This window comes from Sarcophilus harrisii, chromosome 1 (genome assembly GCF_902635505.1).
Source record: "Sarcophilus harrisii chromosome 1, mSarHar1.11, whole genome shotgun sequence".
NCBI lineage: Eukaryota > Metazoa > Chordata > Mammalia > Dasyuromorphia > Dasyuridae > Sarcophilus > Sarcophilus harrisii.
In genome coordinates this window covers 95808753-95817711 of record NC_045426.1, presented here as the reverse complement: position 1 = coordinate 95817711, position 8959 = coordinate 95808753, and the positions used below count along the sequence as shown (strand labels likewise).

At 33.6% G+C, this 8959-nt stretch overlaps 1 pseudogene; it reads left to right on the top strand.

Moving 5' to 3' along the window:
* Positions 1-1820: 1820 nt before the first annotated feature.
* LOC100921231 lies at positions 1821-4277 on the top strand (annotated as a pseudogene).
* Positions 4278-8959: the final 4682 nt, after the last annotated feature.

Sequence of the window (8959 nt, the reverse complement as noted above, 5' to 3'; positions counted from 1 at the left end):
ATTTGGTCATCACAACAGCCTTGTGAGGTAAGTGCTATTATTTAATTGCATTTTAGAAGTGAAAAATTATAGGTGGAGAGAAATTAAGATTATATGACTTCCTAAGGGATCACATAGCTAATAAGAATTTAATATAAGATGTAAATTCAGCCATTTCCTGACTCAACTTGACCCCTCTATTTATAATACTAGGGTGACCACCAAAAAATTATATGATATTTGCATCAATCAAAATCAAGGCCTGATCAGTGGTGACATGAAAACATTATACTTCATTCCTTTCCAATCTGCTCTCTGAAATTTCTCTATTATGTCACAATTCTTCATCCAAAAGTTTCCATCTTGTCTTAAAATTCACATGCTGGTTGTAGCCTCTTTTTCTATTTTTCTTCCTCTCCCTGGGTGAATATTTTCATCACTTTTATTCAAGGACCAGGATAACCAACTCTCATTCTTCTTTGGGTTATACTTTATAGTTTCTATGTCATGCAGTAGTGTGCTAGGGACAACTCACACCAAATAACTAAAAATATGTTGGTAAAGTTTCACTGTGAGCCTTTACATCTCAGAAATTGGAAAAGTCTACAAATCAGAGCTCAATTTATCATTTTTGTTGATTTAGACCTAAGAACATGGAGGAAAAATTACTGATGCATATCATGCTTAAAATATGTCCTGTGTGCATTTTTCCCTCCTGAAAATGTACCTTTCTGACTCTTATTGACATTTTGGTTTTAATTTACTTATATTTGAACAACACAAAAAATAATTTAAGATATTGAAGCACTTCTATTTGTAAGTGCCTAACATGATAAGTTCATGAGTCAAAGTACTCAAAAGGAAATACAAATTAATAACCATATTCCATAATAACTTAAATGAGTCCTATAATGAAAGGCATTGTAATTTTGAAATGCATTGTGTTTACATTTAAAATCAATGACAACACTTCCATTCTGGGCTAAGAGAATTAGGAACCCTACTTAACTCTATATCTAATCCTAAACCTGCAGCTGTAGCTACAACACTGAATAAGTGCTTTTCTAGAAACACTGTCAAACACCTAGCTTTAATATAGCCCTGAAAGTAAAATTGTGGTGAAAGTAGAAATAATGCACAGCAATGCCATTTTTTCTTCTAATATGGCTATGATCACCATTAGAATATTTACTTTGATGTTTAAAAGAACAAACTATTGGGCATGATTAATTAAGATAACTTTTCTCCTTTAAATAAATGAGTTCTGATCATTTCTCTGGATGAATTCTACAACATAAAGTCTTGTTTCATTTGCTAATGTGCCATTCTGTTTGGCAAGCCCTTGCAGCACTGATTTAATGAGTTAGTATGACTTTCTAAGAATACATGGGTTTTACTTCCGGACCTACTAATGGAAAGTTGAGCAGTAATTAACAGAGAACGATTAGGTGCATGAGATCTAAATCAAGGACATTGTGTCTAAAAAAGTGATAAAAATGGAAATGACATAATCAGAGCAGCTGTTCATTTAAGAAACAAAAGGAAACCACTGATAAGGAATCCTCAACTTGGTTCTCTAATCCTTCTAAAATGACAGGATTTATAAAACTGAGAACAAGATAAGAAAGGCATTTTTGGAGAGTAATCAGGCTTGTACTGAAAAGTGAATGTAGTTCTGAAACCATATAGGAAACCCAAAATGTCTTGGTTTGTTGTCACAGCAAAAACTTGCTTTCTTATGATTAGTTTTCAATAGGCAGTTGTGAAGCACCTGCTGTTTACAGAGAATTTCATTCTCTTACTCTTTTTACATTTCAGGCTTTCAGCCTTAAGGAGCAAGAACAACACAAATACTTAAAATTCAAATACAGAGAAGCAAAGGCAAAAGATGGCACTGTCCAGCTTTTTACCTGATGCAATTCAGCTTTCTCAGGACCATCTTGAGGTTGAAGTAAGGGCAAAACCAGAGATCAAGGCAGATTCCATTGGTATCCTCAAGAAAAGATCTTCCTTTTTATGAGTATCAGAAAAGTTGGATATTATCTTTTTTGTTAGAGAATTTTGGAGATGGAGATGCCTTTCCAGAAATACATTGGCCCAATACTCATTGGATATGGGAAGAAAGAAGAAAATGTCCAATGCATTGACAATTTAGGTAGATATAGAGGGAAAAATTAAATATGATGCAATTGCTTGACAGGGACAATCAAAGGACAAGGTTATTTATAGCTAGTGCACTGATCTAGTTGCCAAAAAAGTTATGAATGTAGATGAGGCAGACCTGCAAACACCTGATAAAGAAGTAATTAAAGAGATTACAGAAAAGACAAGGGTTGCTCTGGAGAAATCTGCATCTCAGAAGGTTGTTGTTGCTATGCCAGTTTGAGCTGCAGATAAACTAGTTCCAGCTTAATATATCCATATACACCATCTCAGCAAGGAGTTGCTTTCAATTTTGAAGCTAAGCAAAGATTTATGCAGATGATGGAAATGCAAAAAAAGATCCAATGGAGTCTCAGATTCAAAATTAATAAGAAAATTCCTCATGGTCCTCCTCCTTCTCCTGCACCTGTCATGTATAATCCTAGCCAAAAGGTGATTGTGAAAGAGCAGCAAAAATGGAAAATTCCACCTTGTGTTGCAAATGGGAAAAATGCAAAAAGTTATACTATTCCATTAGGTAAACATCTGGCTGCTGATGGCAGAGGATTGCAGACACTCCATGTAGAGAGCTTTGCCAAACTAGCTGAAGCTCTCTACAATTCTGATAGATTCATGACACAGTGGAGATGTGGGCTCAAATGGAGAGGAAAAATGGCCCAAAAGGAAAAGGAAAAACATGAAAAGAAGCTCCAAGAAATGGCCTGGAAATCTTGGGAGAGAAAATAAATTGGAATTAAGACCCATGTAGTAAAAGATGGGGAAGCTCAAGAATGAGATGAAATAAGACATGATAGATGCAAAAAGAGATGAGGTGAGAGAAATCTTTTCAAAGCAGCTCCTGATAACAAATTAAAACTACAGAGAAACAAGAATTGAAATACCAGTGAAATCTTTGCTCTTGGGGTGCCCAATCCTCTGACTTCCAGTGAAGTTCAATGTGACCAGAGGGTATTCTGTAGTGTTCTCCTTTGGTTTTCTGAAGGTCTTGAAGCAGCCTTCATTTCAGTTCAGTAATCACCACAAGAATAGCCATGTGTTAAAGTCCAAAGTCTTTATTTAAAGCCTGGGGCTAGGCAGCTTTCTAGAGAGCCTTTCAGAGCGACCTTGGTCTCAGTGGGGGAAGTGCAGGAGGCCAGGCCTGCCACCACAGTGATGTGAGATGAAGTAAGTGAATCTGGGTGTCTTCCTGGCTGTTTGTCTCAGCTTACATGCCTTACACTGGGTATAAACCAATCATTATATCATTAGAAAACCATTATTTGTTGTAAGATTAAATCAATCATACTGAATTTAGAAAACTATTAAGCACCATGCTAAACTAGAAAACCATTGTTTCATCAATTCCACTGACAACACCTTGTAAGAATCCTTGTTTTAAATACAGAGTTCTGGCTCATAAGAGAATTCAACCAAATTAGGGGTATGGACATTGGTTTTGCTGGTGGAGAAGATGAAATTTATAGTGTTTATGATCAAACATGGAGAATTGGCAAAGACACGGCCCAAAATATCTACAGATCTGTAAAAATCTGGACAAAGACATGTATGATATAATGATTTTTCTTCCCCCTCCCCCCCTCAGTCAGTTTACCTTTTCCAATTCCATTAACTTTGAAGGAAGCTCCATACTACTTAGACATATGAAATTAAGACTTTTATCTTTAGTGACATTAGTTTTGGGGGTTAACATTTCATAGTAGAAATATCTTGTACGTAAAAATTTATCACCAAGCATGCTGAATAGTTAGTGGAAGGAGGGAGGATCTTCACAACACGGAGTTGTCCACTGCTTGTTGACTGTTTGTCCCTTCTCCCTCATTGTGTGTATGTCTAATTTTAATTTTGAATGTGAGAATATGCTTCTGTGTGGCATAACTGTTCTAAATAAAACATGCAGGTAAAAAATAAAATAAATTATAATATTATTCATTTTGTTTGGGAATGGAATCTAGTATTTAACCTTTTGCTTCTTCCTTAAAAAAAAAATGCAAACAAAAAAATGAAGACAGTAATTCCTTTGATTTACTTTCCTATTTTTGTTTTGGATTTTCAGAAAAAGGCTCAGTAAAATAGTGATGTGTCCAGATTTAGAGATGACCAGAATTAAAGGAAGCAGGAACAGAGAAGCTCAATAACAGATACATTGCATATATGGTCCCAGAATATTCTTCAGTTGACAATCAATTCCCAACTTCAATCTAGAATATTGGACAATGCTTCCCATTATTGATGCATTTAATAGACTACTCTTTTTATATTACTTGCACTTTTGACTTTCACATATTTTGAAGACAATCATAAGGCCACTTGTAAATATTGATATTAAGAGTCATTAAATCTTGACTTAATGTATGGCATAAATCATGTCATAAAATGTATGGCATAAGTCATGATAAAAGTATGACATAAATTTAATTGCCATAAGGAAAAATGGTTGAGTTCAGTGACCTCATTTAAAGGGATTTTTCTTTATTCTTGTTTAAATAATATTTCTTCCTTGTCACTGGTGAAGTTTAGAGACTTTCTAGTCAACTCTCAGTGATTTGGAGACTTATTGCCTACTTATTTCTCTTCCTCTTGCTGCCAGATTTAGAACCATTAATCTATGCACCTAATAGAGATCAAGAGCAGAAGAAAATGATATAACTAAATGAAACACTTTTTGTTGAGTATGTAGCCAAAGCTTTTCTTGAATGCAATATTGAAACAAAACTAGACAAATTGAGGAAAGAATATTTATGAATGATATGTCTGTACTTTACTGTTATTGATTTCTGTTATGAAATGTGCTTAAGTTCTCCTTAAAACTTTGGAATATTTATCTTCCTACAAATCTATTTTTTTCGACATTTCTCCCATCTGTCATTATGTTGTTGTTCAATCTTCCTTCTCAAAGAAGGCTCAGGATAATGTCCTGACTTGCAAGTGAATTGAATTTAAGTGAGGCATAACTGTATAGTCATTAGCCTTATTCTTTCCTCCAGTCATTGGAATCTAATAGCAAGACAAGAGTCAAAATAACTGGTGATGGCCTAGGATGCAGTGAGTGGCTTTGGCCTTTTCAAATTAAAGTATTTTTTTTTTCTGGATCTTAGTTTGTTTGAGTTAATGCCCACTGAGTAAAGGTTAAGTTAGAATGAATATAAAAGATATGTCTGGGAAGGGAAGACCTTCAGAATTTTTGGTCTGGCTGTATGTGGGACTTAATAAACAAATTTTTTAAACATCACTAACTGGAAAGATGATAACAATGCAAAAATTCTCTTTTATCTGAAAAAGATTATAAAGTTGAAAGTTTAATTACTTAATCCACACTCTTCCCCACACAAATTCCATCAATGTGTGTGTGTGTGTTTTTTTTTCCCCCAGTCATTAGGTCCTCTCTTTTGGTAATGAAATCAATGGTTGTTCACTTTAATGGAAGGAAAGTTTAATGGTAGCCTATTCCTGGTTTCACAGACAACAATAGGGTCATTGCTAAGTAAACATAAAATGTGAGGGAAGTTAGAAGTCAGAGAAGTAGACAGAACCAAATGGATTCATTAAATGCAGTGGGGAAAATGCTTACTTTACCTTTGTTTGAGTATCATCAAACCAACACAAAAAGAAAAATAGTTTGCATGGTATTTCTACATATTGATATACTGGTTTATAGAAAGATTAATAGAAGACCTCATTTTCTTGTCATTTTCTTTTCTCCTGAAGAGAATGGATACTTAGAGAATGCATTTGCCCAATCTAGTTTTCAGAATCTTAGAATTATATAAGATGGAGTTTCTTTCATGGGGTAACTTAATAAATGCTCACAACAATTCTCTGAAATTAAGTGCCATTATTACTTCTGTTTTACTGATAAGGAAATTGAAGCTAAGTGGTTAAGTGACCAGGATAAGTTTTATAATGTTTGCAAGTCTCTCAGGGAAAATTTGAACTAGGATTTTCTTAATTCAAAGTTAAATATTCTATTCATCTAGACCATTTAAGGGTCTATCGGTGTTTTCTAATAAAAATGACAGTAATCAAAATAAGTAGTAAAAGGGAATTTGCCAAAGTCAAAGCAAACAACAACAGTAACCTTTTCAGTGGTAATACTGTAATTGAAAAGGGGGAAAGAAAAGTAGTATCATCTCAGGCATAAGCTTCTCAAAAGTGGGGCAGGACATGGGCTTGACCTTGAGAAAGGATATATGCTTAGTTAGTTCTATAATGGTCTGCTCACCTGAGTGTAGGAGGAAACTTGTTATACTGAAAGTTACCAAATAAGAAAATAGCATATCTATATGGGTATCATGAGGCTCAAGTGAGAAAAAAATGGATGTAAAATGCTCACAAATCTTAAAAAGTGTTTGTATAAATGCCCATTATCATTCTTATTAGTAGTACTGTCCCATGGTTACCAGATCTCCAGTCTGGAAACTTCACTACTTGAGCATTCTCCATTTCTGAGGAGCTCAAGCTTCTAGAGCAATATGAGGATATGCAGGTAAATATTTAACAACTAAATTCTGGGATGAATGGTTCAGGAATATTGAAAAATAACTGTAATTTAATTTGGTTAATAAAACAAGCACTGATTTGTAGCTTTTTGTAGGAATTTTCTGTTTTCTGAGATAAACATGTTCAACTGAAAATGTAACAATTGACTTTAGCACATTCAATTCATTTAAAAAGATAAAAAATAAAATTTAAAAGATGATTGCCAAATGTCTCTAAGGAAATGTATTCTCATACTTATGATTTTACTTCCATTTCTAAGAATATAAATCAGAAAGTAAGAGTTGAGAAGTAGTCTTAGCAAATAATTGAAACCTTTGGAAATTCTCAAGCAATTTATGTTACTCAGATTAACCAATATTTATTACTTATATATTATGTGGGAAGTGCTGTACTTGATTCTGAGGACAAACAAAGCAAAGACAACAAAACAAAGCAAATTTCATCATTGGAGTTATTTTTTTCTGCCTTTTCATTTGTTGAATCATCACTTTGGTTTATCTTATAAAAATGTATGTGGAAAAACATCCTATGCTTATTGATTGATTTATCTATACATTTTAACCAACTTATTGACATTGCAAACTTAAACTTATATTTAATAGTAAACATGATAATTTTAGTCAGTTGCTGCCTATTCAATAAATCTAATATATAAGTCCATATCGCACTACTTTGGGGAGACCCAGAGAAATAATGGATGCCAGAGGCCACTCTGCAAATCCTTATCATTAGAGTTGTCCTGACATTATTAATCTTAAATGTCTCTTTTAATGTCTAAGTATGCCCTCAATTTTCAGATGTGCATGAATAGCACTGTCAAGGATTATGCCCAAAGTCTATTGTGAAAGATGTAAAAAATGAATTTGGCACTGTGTTAATGACCTACAAGGAGGAATTTTACTTTCTCAGAGGAAAGCTAGTCCATGAAAGTTAGAGTTTTAGGGTCACAACATGATTGTATCTTATGACCAAAGCTAAAACACAAGGAATAATAACAAGGTAAGTTATTTAAGCATATATTTTGATTTGGATCCAAGAGATAGAGAGCTAATCTATTCATGTATTTGAAAACTCACAATTTGACAAAATATGATTGTTAAAGGAATCATGAAGTTCTCATCAAAGGATGCATGTCTTTTCTAGACATTTTCTTAGTTTAATTTTTCTATATAAATGTTTGAATAAAGAGCAATTTAATTTCAATGGAGAAATAAAAATGCCTAATACTTAACATTCATTGTTTGATTTAATTTTAATAAGTAGTAAGATAAAGAAAAAGTCCTAAGGATACAATTTATTTAAATAATTTTATTTGCATGGTTGTTGTGGCATATTTTAAGGCTATTTTCTATAATTCTACAATGGAAAGTATTCTAAAATGTAAAATGAAAATGCTTTTCGTGACTGTCAGGCATTTAGCGGTTTTCATTAAAATTTAATCAAATTTGAACCTACTGAAGGCCATATGACTGACTAAGATAATCTTGAATAAGTGGCAAGTACATAACATAAAGCAATTTGGCCTTCTGAACAATGGAAAGATTACTGCCTCTGGACCTGGGTACAAATCCCATGTGTGATGCTTATTAGCTTAGGCAAATCATTTAACCTCCATAAACTTTACTTTCCTCAACTGTAAGGCAAAAGCATTGCATGATATGGCTTTTGGGGTCACTTCCATTTCTATGTCATTGATACTATGAGGAAACAAATGGGTTGTATTTAACAAATTCAGGTATATTTTGGATTATATGGCTGGTTCTACAAATTTAATTTTATATATGTCGCTATTCTGTTGCAAATGAAAGACTGATTTATTTTGTAACCCAGGATTCCACCTGTTCTTTTGCATAAAACTCTCCTCATTAATTGAGAGAATGATTATTTTGTTCCACCTGTATAAAGATCACGACAGGTAAAATGATTGAAAAGTTTGGGGAGAAGGAGAATCCTTCTGTCTTCTGCCTTTGAAAAAGGACACATTGCTCCAGGTTCACTTTGGAGAGAAGTTCCTGGAGGGAGAGAAAGACTTTTAGGAAGAAACTGACAAATAGAGGAGCCAGATTCTTTAGCATGTCCTTACTTAATGACTTGCTGCACTAGAGACTTTAGATGATTCTTCTCTTAAAGGAATTCATTGATATTCTTTGTCTCTGTCTCTATTTCTCTCTCTCTTTGTTTCTTTATTTCTGTTGCTCTGCTTCTTTCTTTTTTTTGTCTTTTATTGAAATATTCTCCCAGGGAGAGAGTTTACTTCCTTGTGTGTTGTGTGATATATTCTAATATTGGATAAAGGTGTCTATTTAATATGCAGTGAATA